The sequence below is a fragment of the Dendropsophus ebraccatus genome, chromosome 1, assembly GCF_027789765.1.
Source record: "Dendropsophus ebraccatus isolate aDenEbr1 chromosome 1, aDenEbr1.pat, whole genome shotgun sequence".
NCBI lineage: Eukaryota > Metazoa > Chordata > Amphibia > Anura > Hylidae > Dendropsophus > Dendropsophus ebraccatus.
This window is the reverse complement of record NC_091454.1, coordinates 178,307,199-178,319,227: the sequence shown is the minus strand read 5'-3', so window position 1 is coordinate 178,319,227 and position 12,029 is coordinate 178,307,199. Positions and strand designations below refer to the sequence as shown.

Sequence of the window (12,029 nt, the reverse complement as noted above, 5' to 3'; positions counted from 1 at the left end):
TGAAAAACATGAACAAAGCTTATTGATATAATAGGATACTAGGCCTAAATGTTTTCAACTCTTTCAAAGTTATGAAGCTTGGTACCTCAAACACAATCCTAATTTGTATCTCTGATTTTGGCATTCAGGAGCATTTTGACATCATTGAAAAATATTATCTATAAAGATATTCAAAACACAATGAATATATAAGAAAGTAATGAAATGTCCATTCTTTTCAGCAACATAAGGTATGTACAGTATAATCAAGAGGTTGTAGGACTACTATTTTAGTCAATAAAATGTGGTGTACAAACTGAATTAGACTGCGTGTATAAATTGGGGGACATTTATCAAGACTGGCGTACTCTTACTAAGAGGCACAGCCTTGATAAATCTCCCTCATAATGTTTTTTGTGTGTACAGTGGCCAGGTGAGTTTTACTAATAAAGATGTCAAGTTCCTTACTTACGAGTCTTAGTGGCATTTAGCATTCCAAAATACAATGGCTCAGATCGACTAAGACTGTCTAATTCTTAGACACTGTAAACTAGACAGTCTAAAAGTGGCCATTCACATAAGACAGTGATTGGCTGACAGAGCCAATTTTGGTTATTTTATGGAACCACTGTGTTCTTGATGGCTGATGGGAGATTTGCTAGCTTAGTTTGGCATCTTTTTGGCATGATTGTTCATCTAAACCAGGAATAGGCAATCTTTGACCATCCAGCTGTTGCAAAACTATAATTCCCATTATGCCTGCACAGCCAAGGTTTGTCCAAGCATTGCAGTTTTGCAACAGCTGGAGGACCGAAGGTTCCCCATCCCTGACATAATCAAGCAACCCTGGCCATCTTGTCACCAGATTTTAGTTGGCTCAAACTGCACCAGTTTGCAATAATTCTAGCACCTTTTGGGTTCCCAATGTTGCATTTTGAGAAACAACCCTGTTAATGAAGCCACACTCCTCCTGCTGGACACTGGGCAAAAGTAAAGAAAAAGTGGCACACGTCACATACGTTTCTCTTTGCAAATTACGTTGGATATTCTGGAGCATTTGAGCAATAGCCTGCATAGAAGTGCATAAAGGAGGCCATAAGTGTATAAAGGTGCATAAAGGAGACCATAAGCATATATAAGTGCACATAAGAGGCCATAAGCGTATAGAAGTGCATATAGGAGGCCATAAGCGTATAGAAGTGCATATAGGATGCCATAAGCATATAGAACTGCTTATAGAAGGCCATAAGCATATAGAAATGCATATAGGAGGCCATAAGTGTATACAGGTGCATATAGGAGGCCATAAGCATATAGAAGTGCATATAGGAGGCCATAAGCATATAGGAGGCCATAAGCATATAAAAATGCATATAGGAGGCCATAAGCATATAGAAGTGCATATAGGAGGCCATAAGCGTATAGAAGTGCATATAGGAGGCCATAAGCGTATAGAAGTGCTTATAGAAGGCCATAAGCATATAAAAATGCATATAGGAGGCCATAAGCATATAGAAGTGCATATAGGAGGCCATAAGCATATAGAAGTGCATATAGGAGGCCATAAGCGTATAGAAGTGCATATAGGAGGCCATAAGCGTATAGAAGTGCATATAGGATGCCATAAGCATATAGAACTGCTTATAGAAGGCCATAAGCATAAAGAAATGCATATAGGAGGCCATAAGTGTATAAAGGTGCATATAGGAGGCCATAAGCATATAGAACTGCATATAGGAGGCCATAAGCATATAGAACTGCATATAGGAGGCCATAAGCCTATAGAAGTGCATATAGGAGGCCATAAGCCTATAGAACTGCTTATAGAAGGCCATAAGCATATAAAAATGCATATAAGAGGCCATAAGCATATAAAAATGCATATAGGAGGCCATAAGCATATAGAAGTGCATATAGGAGGCCATAAGCGTATAGAAGTGCTTATAGGAGACAGTATAGAAATGTTAACCATTCTCTCTTAGACATCTGAAGTTCAGAAAAGGAACACTTTGGTGTATGTAAATGTGAGAAATACAGAACAATCATCACTTCTCATTATTATATCAGTTTATATCAGAAGTGCACCAAAAGGAAAGCAATTTCATCAGGCTAATTGCCTAAAAGTGCAGGAAAGAACTTCATATGTTATTCTATTAGGAGCTTTTTTTCTTTTTTTTTTTTACTTAATCACAAATAAGGACTGTGGCTCCCCAGGGAGACTTGTATTCTAATTTACAATTGAACCACAGATCAGGGCAATCAATCTTGAGTAACACTTTTACAGTGTAATTGCAGCAACATGACACAGGAACACTCATTGCCAGACTTGGACTGGAAGAGGAGACATGCACCAACCTCTGTTAGAGTGCTGGAATGTACAAGAGACACTGTATCTATGAATATGCAATGAGAGCTTATTAGCGGCCCACTGTTGTAACTGTGATGAATGACATTATCTTCAGACTGGTACATTCTAAACATGAATTCTATAATGACCCATTTTTCATGGGTTGTCACTGGTGCCTGTGATGGTGCACACTCTTTAAGTAGCACATTGATTTCCTCATACTCAGACACTTATATTACTCTTCTTTTGTGGACAAAGACATCCCTTCACATGTCTTGCCTAGATTGTGCTGAGAAAAGATAAAACATTGCTGTATTGGCTGTGCGAGTATTATTTATTAAACTCCCCTGTGTATAATTTCCTGTTATATTCGCCTATGATTATAAGATCAAGTAAAATTGAAATGATGACTGGAACATACAATAGGGAGAGCATATTCTCTTTATGTGGTAAAGGAAAGTATGGGGACACAGTGACAGCCAATAAAAGAAAGAGTAGGGGGCACAGTGACAACCATTAAAGGAAAGAGTAGGGGACACAGTGACAACCATTAAAGGAAAGGATGGGGACACAGTGACAACCATTAAAGGAAAGGATGGGGACACAGTGACAACCATTAAAGGAAAGGATGGGGACACAGTGACAACCATTAAAGCAGAGTAAGGCTCCTACAGTGATCTTATGTATTTACATGCAGCTCTATGGCTGTGTTTAGACAAATAATTGGCAATAGACATAACAATAAACAAGCCAATATTTTTATAGTTAGGCTGCATTCACACGTCCCATACAATTGTCCATGGTCGCAGATCCGTGACCATGGACAATTTAGGACCATTAAAGTGAATGTGGCCATTCACATGACCCGCACCGCAAAAAAATGACATGTCCTAGTGTGGATCGCAGCATGGATCACCCCCCAACCCCCCCCAACCGCCCCCCCCCCCGCCGCCGGGAAGCAGAGATGACAGGAGAGCATGATGTGTCAACACATCTAAAACTCACCTACTCCCCCGTGCTGACCGGCTTCATGTTCACCAGAAGTGGCCAGGAGTACGCTGCTTTCTTCTCCCGGGAGCATAGTCCCAACCACTTACGGTGAGTGGGTCTAGCTGACCTACACGGGGGAATAGGTGAGTAGTAAATGCGATGACAGGAGAGCACATCATGTTCTCCTGTCATCTTTGCTGCCGGGGGGGGGGGGGGGGGATCTGTGCAGGGTGATGGGTGGGCTCTGGCTAGGGGATCTGGGCCGTGATAGGCTAAGCTCGGAAGTGAGATTGAAGTTACATGTATTTCTTTGTCAGTTTACCAAAGAAACTGTCCTCATTTGACAGAGGATACACATGGTATCAATTCAATACATTCATTTTCTAAAGTACACAACAAGTCTACCTAGTGTTCTTAAATAGTGGCTACCTAAGTTACATGTGATAAATTATAAGTGGCACAATGCTCCCATATAACCTAAAATTAAACGTTGAAAGATCAGAAGTTTTTAGCTTTTAAGTTTTAAGATCAGCATACACAGCATACCTGAACGGGAACCTGGTTAATAGGGAAAGTGGCGGTAAGAGCGACCACTCCTAGCCACGAGATTACTAGGGACAGAATGTTTTTTAAAGGCAAAGCTTTCTTGAAGGGGAACCCAAGCTGCGTCCGTAAGTGCAACAAATCCTAGCCACAAGGCTAGTAGGGAAAAGATGTGGTAAATCCACTAAATAGGTAAATTCAGTGGGATCTGCGCCTGCCACACAGATGGGGCAGAAATCTACAACAACCTCGAAGCAGGTGTAGATTTCTGCCATGATTTACTTATTTAATGATGGTAAATCAGGAGCGGGAGGAGGCCATTCCTTGCCGTGTCCACCCCCCAAAACCCTTCCCGCCCATCAGGCAAACAAGCCTATGCTACAGAAAAGGTGCAGGCCGCATGCATATTTTGCCAAGAATTTCAGGTCATTCCACATACGGCACATAATCTAATATTATCTGTTCCTAAAAAACAGAGGCATCATAAAATCATAAAAATATAAGCGTCAGAAAGACTGATGGGCAAAACACAGATTTGAGTTCTGGGTAGTGGATATTCGTCCTCGAAATTACATATTATTGTACAGGGATAGTTTGTGGATGTTTTGTAGATCAATGTGTTCATGTGTAAAAAGACATTAATTACAGTGAAAATTTCCTTTCAGGAAGCACAACAGGAAAGGAAAAGAAGGAAGAGGAAAGGCAGAGATGGAGGAAAAAAAACAAAAGAGATGGAGAAAGCACAGAAACATATATCACGGATGGTAACAAGTCTCTCCAAAGCTTTGACTTCCAACTTCCTTGAACTGTGGTTATCAGCCAACAAACAGATAGTGGTGTGGCCTTCATCATAGAAACACTTAGACTGCATTGAGGTATATAATAATGAACAATATATCCTTTTTATTTCCAGGATTTTTCTGTCTTCTGAAGTACAATACATTTGCCTTGGGTCTTTGAAAAGCAATTTGCACTATCCAAAGGATTGCTTGCATTAGGCTGCTAAGGGAATCGAGAGTTTACAAATTACTCTTTATTTGTTAGATCAGAATTACTTCTCTCGAAAAAGACCCAAACTGTGAATTCCTGGTTACTTGGTGGTGAAAATAAAGTTGGCAAACACTTAAATGTGGGAAAATGGAACCTCTGTCATATTAAAGAGATGAAAGCATCTTTGCAAGTGTCCTTTCTGATGTTTCATCTTTGTCCCAGATTCCGCCACAAAAAACATAAATAAATGGACAAAAGATAATATTTTAGTAAATAAAAACCTAACACGTTGAGCAGTCAGTCTGTTAAGCATTACAGAACAAGGCTAACATCTCTTAACAAACCAATGGAGGCGTTAATCATCCTGTATTAAACCTCACACTGTATAGAAAATCATATATAGCACATAAATAGCTCACGCTCCGTCTATACAATTTCTCCAACCATAGGAATAGGCATATGGTATAAGTAAACACTGTTTTTTCATGCAACGATAGCTGGAGGGCAAGTATAAAAGCTAGTGTGAAAAAATAGTGTTGTTCCCAAAGCAACCAAATACTGTCATTATATGATGATGTGAAAATGAATGCAGAGATCTGATGTTTGATAACTTTGAAATTTAAAGGGGGTATTCTGGTTTTATCAAATTAATGTGTGTTCTGTGTTTGTGCTGTGTTTGTCCACGGGTGGAGTCATGAGTTGATGGAGATACACTACCATTAAAAAATACACTTGACGATAGGACTTTTTTTTTTTTTACCTACCCTTTAAATACAGAAATCTAGAAGACTTTTATCTCACCTGGTTGACATGTTTGTTGGAGTGTAGTATTGGAGGATGGGTGTAGTTACAGTCACAGTACTGCTGCTTAAGGGAGTCCAAAGGACCTATTGATACACGAAGACATGAAGGCCCTGATACAGATTTTGCATTGGGGTCTCAAGAGTCTTGAGACTTGGGCATTTGCAAAATTATACAGCCGGCAGGGGGAACATAATCGATCATCACATACTTCTCGCTGTGTCCTCAATGTAATGTGTGACATGCTTTGGCACCCCCCACGGCATTCCCCCCCCCCAGTTCTGATGTCATGACTTGTGAAAATACTTGTCTCGGCTGATGGACTGCACACTTAGCCAATCACTGACTGCAGCTGTGTCCCTCCCCAGTCACTGACTGGCTGTCCATCAACCGGGCCATGATGTTGGCTCTGCAGGAGACCCCAGAGCCGGGCATCCAGTGCTGGAGAGGAAAAAGAAGAGGAGAGCTGAGATACTTAGTTATATTCCCCCAGCTTTTGAATTTTTTTTTTACATGGCCTGACTTCTCCTTTAACATTACACTTCTGGTCAGCTGGGTCAATGGGTGAATAGAAAGACATTCTCTAATTAAATCCACCCATCGTTGTTGCTGTACCCATACTCATTTCATAGCAGAATATATTAAAATAATAACAGGCAGTTTATTGATTATGAGAAATTATATAATGGAGAAACATTTGTGCTAATAAAAAAAAAATATTCCACCCCCTCTTAAATATGCCTCTTCTGTGTCTAAGGTGTTCTGGCAACATTTAATCATGTGGTCGAGGAAATATTAATAATAAGATTTACAGATTAGGAAAATAATTCTAGTAAAAGCGTTCTCCATTTTCCTATCATTAGGAATCTTGACCAGGTGTGGTAAGCCAGCCGGATCTGTATATAAAATAAAGGGTATGATTCTAATTACAGCCAGTGCTGGAATTCTACCTTCTGCGTTGCAGCTTGCAGCTATACCTTATGCACTCCACTAACTTTCTTTTCCTGGTGCCTCTAATGACATTTTCAGTCATTAATGAGTTAATAAAAATTTCAAAGTCATCTGGGTTTAGATAAGTGGAAAGAAAGAGGAGCATTGTGCCTGTAATGACAGGCTGCCTGCTGCCCTTGGGATGTCATGGGTCAGACATGTTAAGAATGTGTGCACCCAATCATCTGCTGATCTTTATCAGCAGGCCCTCAAGCACAATCCAAGCCAGGCCTGTATGGGAACTCCAATGAATAAACAATGCCTTCTTGGATTGTTGCCGGCTGTGTGATATACTGAATGGTTTATACATTCTAAAACATGATGACATTAGCAATCAATATACCAATTACTGGACAAGTTATTGGCCTAGGAATGCACATGTCTTGATCCTAAACGCACTTTGAACACGGTACCTGCCAAGACAGCCATTGTTATTGAACCCTTGAACTTCTGCAGACATGGGGCATCCCAGTGCATTTAAATGTTATTCAAGACAAATGTAAAGAATGTGTTCCGTGCGCCTATAAAGTTCATCAGATCTGGACACTTATGAAACAAGCTGGAATAGCTCCGAGACAAAGGACTAAATTAGACAGGTAGAACTGGAGTTATCATTAGCAACAATGGTTGTAGTAGCCAGAGCTTAAAGGACGGCCCTTTCTTTGCACTGCATACATGTCTTCAATTTCTTGTATTGTTAAGAACACTTGTAAAGTATTCTATTCTTTAAGGATCTAAAGTTTCTGTGTCCAAAACATGGAGCAGAGATAAGTGTAGAAAAGCGATACTCCTGGGCATATCAGATGACATGAGCAAAATGAGAACTTTCCATGTGTAGCCGTCTTGATTCAGATTTGGAAAACAGGCAGCCATCTTGAAGTCTTAAACAGCTCCTATAATATAGTGAAGTCTAGCTCAGAAAGGAGCAATGCTCCCTCGATTCGTTGACCTGTAGCAGGTGGTGGAATGCATTGCTAGTAATACATTAACTCCTTGCTGATTGCATCAGTTCAGCCAAGTTATCCGAAAAGGTTGCAGCCTATAGAAGGTCCCCATTTTTTTAAAATCAGTGCGGGAGGTAAAAGGTAGGGGTGTCAAATACTGCATTGTTGTTTGCTTTAAAGCCAATGTACCAGGTACATCGGTTTTCTGTTTTTACCACGAATAGACTTGCGCCGGCACGGGGATGCTGGTGTCGCAGCCTTTTTTTTTTTTAATCACTTCCCGCACACGGCGCTGGTCAGCCTGAAGCACTGGAGGTGGGCCGGCCCATCCCCAGTGGGAGGAAACCCCCTCCCCTCTATGAGGCGGCTCCATTAGAATTGGGGTTTCTTGCCATTGGAAATGGGCTGGCCTGTGTCCACTGCTTAAGGCTGGGCTGGTGTGCAGAACCGGCATCCCCGTGCCATTATATTCATGTTAAAAACAGAAAAGCAATGTACTGATAGTACATTCACTTTAAGCCCCTATTACACGGCCCGATCTTCACAGCAAACGAGCGCTGACCTGTCAGGCTGGTGCTCACTTGCTTCTCGTCCCCCCGCCCGCTGCTGGCGCTATGACATGTACAGACAGCGAGCGGGTAAGAGCAAGGGGGGGGCAGGCATGGGGGGGGAGCTGCCCAAGTAATCGCTAGATTGTCCGGGCAGCACATAGAAGATAGTCCATAAAAGCAGCGGCAGCAGATCGTTGCTATCGTGGTCGTTTGTCTTTCAACATATGGAAAGACATTGAAAGACAACAATCAGCTGATTGTTGCCTTTTATTACACAAAGCGATTACTGGCTGTAATGGCCAATAATCACCTTGTGTAATAGGGCCTTAAAGGTGTTGTCCAGCTAAAAACTTTATTTTTCAAATCAACTGGTGTCAGAAAGTTACATAGATTTGTAATTTACTTCTATTAAACAATTTCAAGTCTTCCCATACTTATTAGCTGCTGTATGTCATGCAGGAAATGTTGTTTTATTTTCAGTCTGACACTGCGCTCTCTGCTGACATCTCTGGCCGAGACAGGAACTGTCCAGTGCAGGAGAGGTTTTCTATGGGGATTCTTAGAAAACCGAGACAGAGTTCCTGTCTCGACCATAGATGTCAGCAGAGAGCACTGTGCCAGACTGAAAATAAAACATTTCCTTCAGGACATATAGTAGCTAATAAGAAGAGACGAGATTTTTAATAGAAGTAAATTACAAATCTATATAACTTTCTGATACAGGTGATTTGAAAGAAAAATATTTTCACTTGATAATCCCTTTAAGGACGGTCTGGATTCAATAGATTCCCCAGTAGTAAGACTTTCAGAGCATTTTCAGTTTCGGTGACGCAGTGGCAATGACGTGGCCATTAAGGAAAAGTCAGTACAAGTTTCTTTACATTCTATGAACAATACCTGTACAGATTTCAACTGGATTATTGTTTTCTTAGCTCACACAATAAAAGCACAAATCTACATAGAATTTTCTTCTTATCAGAGCAAAAAATACGTATTGTGGATGTACAATGAATGCACTATGGGCAAATGTTTTTGCGGATTGCAGTCGCTTACGATTGCGGACATAACATATGATCACTGAAAAATCGCTGAACGTGTGAATGAGGCCTTATGTTGTTATGAGTACTGATCTACTGCAAAGAAGCCTATTGTACAAGGCATTTGCAATATTAAAGTATTGATAATATTAATACTATAATGTTATAAATGTTATATAAATTTAAGATAAATTACAATACACAATCCTTTTAATAGTTTTCAAACTAAAGGAATAACAATACAAAAAAGACTTTATGGATATGCATAAATTTATTATTATTATTATTAGTAGTAGTAACAGTAGTATGATTATTATTACTGCTGTTCTAACAGCCGAAGAGCTATGCCTTGAATCTGAAATCTGACATTGGATTTATGCACATTTTAAGCAGTATATTATGCATGAATAATAATAACAGGTTAGCAAAAGTTGAATCTGTACTTTTTTTTGATACATTAGAAGGAAAGTGAAGTGGGAAGACAGGGAAAGAGGCGAGACGGTGAGATCTGCTCACAGGCTTACTGCTAAATATAAAGTACATGTCTAAACAACTAATTAAATCCTAGAGGTATAGGTGTGTGATTCCATTCACTAGACTCACGTACCAAGAAAGGGTGGATACAAATCTGCCTTTGAAGATGACAGCAACCCTTATATTGACTCAACCTTAAAACATGGATTAGCAACTCTTGTGCCTGGGAGGCATCCGATCAACCCCCCACACTGAGCATGATGCAGATACTTTCACTACACATTAATAGTACACTTGTCACAATATTACTTTAGTATCTCTTCTTATACTCGGAGACCTATGTGCTTGTCTTAGCGCTAACCGGGGTAATCCTCAGCCAATTAGGTAATTGGAGGTTGTCACTCAGTATATCTAGATAGAACACGTCACCTTCCCTGTCAGGATAGGGACAGGGAGACACAAGGACAGGTGAGTCCTGAAGCTGGCACCCGCCCCACTGGCCCTACCTGCTTGCCCCAGATGCCCTAGGTGGCAAACGGACAACTGGACGGCAGTCCCTGTACTGCTAGGGTGCAACACAAAACAAAACAAGACAGACACACACAACAAGAGCGAGGTGAGAATTCCGGGTCAGCAACAGTCTAGTGGCAAGGTACAAAAACGTGTCCAAGGGATAGTCAAAATACAAGCCAAAAGGTCAGGTACACAGGAGTATCTAAGTCAGGGAAAATGCGAGGTCAAGAAACACTAGGAGTACTAGGCTCTATCGCAGGCAAGATACTGAGACAGGGGATTATACTTATGGGACCTGTAGTGCCAGCCCCCAAGGCGTGATTGGGGCTGAGGCTCCAGGTCCTGCCCAGATACTGACAGCTGACTAGTGAGTCAGCTTTCAGTCATTGATTAGTGAACTCACTAAACCTATGCTGATCTGTCAGGGAGTGAATACTGGCCACTACTACAACATGAATAGCAGAGCAGAGCAAAACCTGACATGCAGTCTGGCTGCTAAGGACGCCGAGCCAAACGCATAGCCCGAGTCCTAACATTCCTTTTCTGTAACCACTCCAAAGACAAAATAATAGGAATCAGTGAACCCTTTGACAATTGTTATTTACCCCTATAGAAGATAATGAACATGATAATTGATTTAGGATAAAGCTGTATGTGTATATATGTCTGTCTTTCTGTCTGTCTATCTATCTATCTATCTATCTATCTATCTATCTATCTATCTATCTATCTATCTATCCTTTAATTACTCATGCCAGTTTCTATCCCCAAGGCAGGCTCACAATCTAATTTCCATGTCTCTGAGACACATAGGGGCCAATTTAAAAAAGGGGCAGTTAACCTATCTGTGTGTTTTTGGCTTGTAGGAGAAAATCACAAAGGGGGCATATCTGTTGTATAATGAAGCATTAAATAATAGACTGAATAGGAACAGGTCCAGTGATGTAGTATTCTATTAAGTTGGGATTGACCCTGTCCAAAAATGGATACTATGTAACTCCTAGCATTATCTGGTTTAGGTATATAAAGTCCAGTAATATGGGCTTATGATACCATTGACCATGAAGAATAATTTTTATTGAGAGTAGATGCTACTATGGTCTCCTATATACATCTGGCTATGAACCTGGTTAAAGGAAGAGACAGCCCCTTATTACTAGAGACACTTATACCAGGGGGTCTTGTGTTGGTAGACATAGTTAGACCAGGAAGCAATAGGCAGTATCCATGTTTTCATGGACTCTCTATGGTGCATCCAACTTCTTCAGCCACCGGTATTCAAATAACTTGAGCATGCTTGAGTTGCTCTCACCTCTACTTTAAGGCTATGTTCACATTAAGTAAGAGAATGGCCGTTCCGTGGCCCAGGCGGTCTCTGAAAAGATGATCTTTAGCGCTGCAGATTTCTGATGCAGGCGCATCCTTGCGTGCCCTCTTCAGAACTCCCCACAATGACAGGGTTTTCTGCGGCTGTCAGTTTTCTACGGCGCCACTAGGAATCCCGGCTGGAGTGTATACGATGTGTATATACTCTGGCCAGGATCCCTTCAGCCTCCAGCACTATGTAAGTTCAGTGGAAATCATGGCCGTTGAAATGTCATGCAGGAAATGTTGTTTTATTTTCAGTCTGACACTGCGCTCTCTGCTGACATCTCTGGCCGAGACAGGAACTGTCCAGTGCAGGAGAGGTTTTCTATGGGGATTCTTAGAAAACCGAGACAGAGTTCCTGTCTCGACCAGAGATGTCAGCAGAGAGCACTGTGCCAGACTGAAAATAAAACATTTCCTTCAGGACATATAGTAGCTAATAAGAAGAGACGAGATTTTTTAATAGAAGTAAATTACAAATCTATATAACTTTCTGATACAG

General features: G+C 40.9%; 1 long non-coding RNA gene across 4 annotated transcripts in view; it reads left to right on the top strand.

Moving 5' to 3' along the window:
- The window catches only part of LOC138801923 (uncharacterized), a 53,775-nt gene extending 49,087 nt beyond the window's left edge, over positions 1–4,688 (top strand). For all 4 annotated transcript variants that reach the window (XR_011364653.1, XR_011364651.1, XR_011364652.1 and 1 more), the window contains 2 exons: positions 129–230; positions 4,525–4,688. This is a non-coding gene — a long non-coding RNA (uncharacterized lncRNA). The remainder of the gene's footprint in view (positions 1–128; positions 231–4,524) is intronic.
- The last annotated feature ends 7,341 nt before the right edge of the window (positions 4,689–12,029 follow it).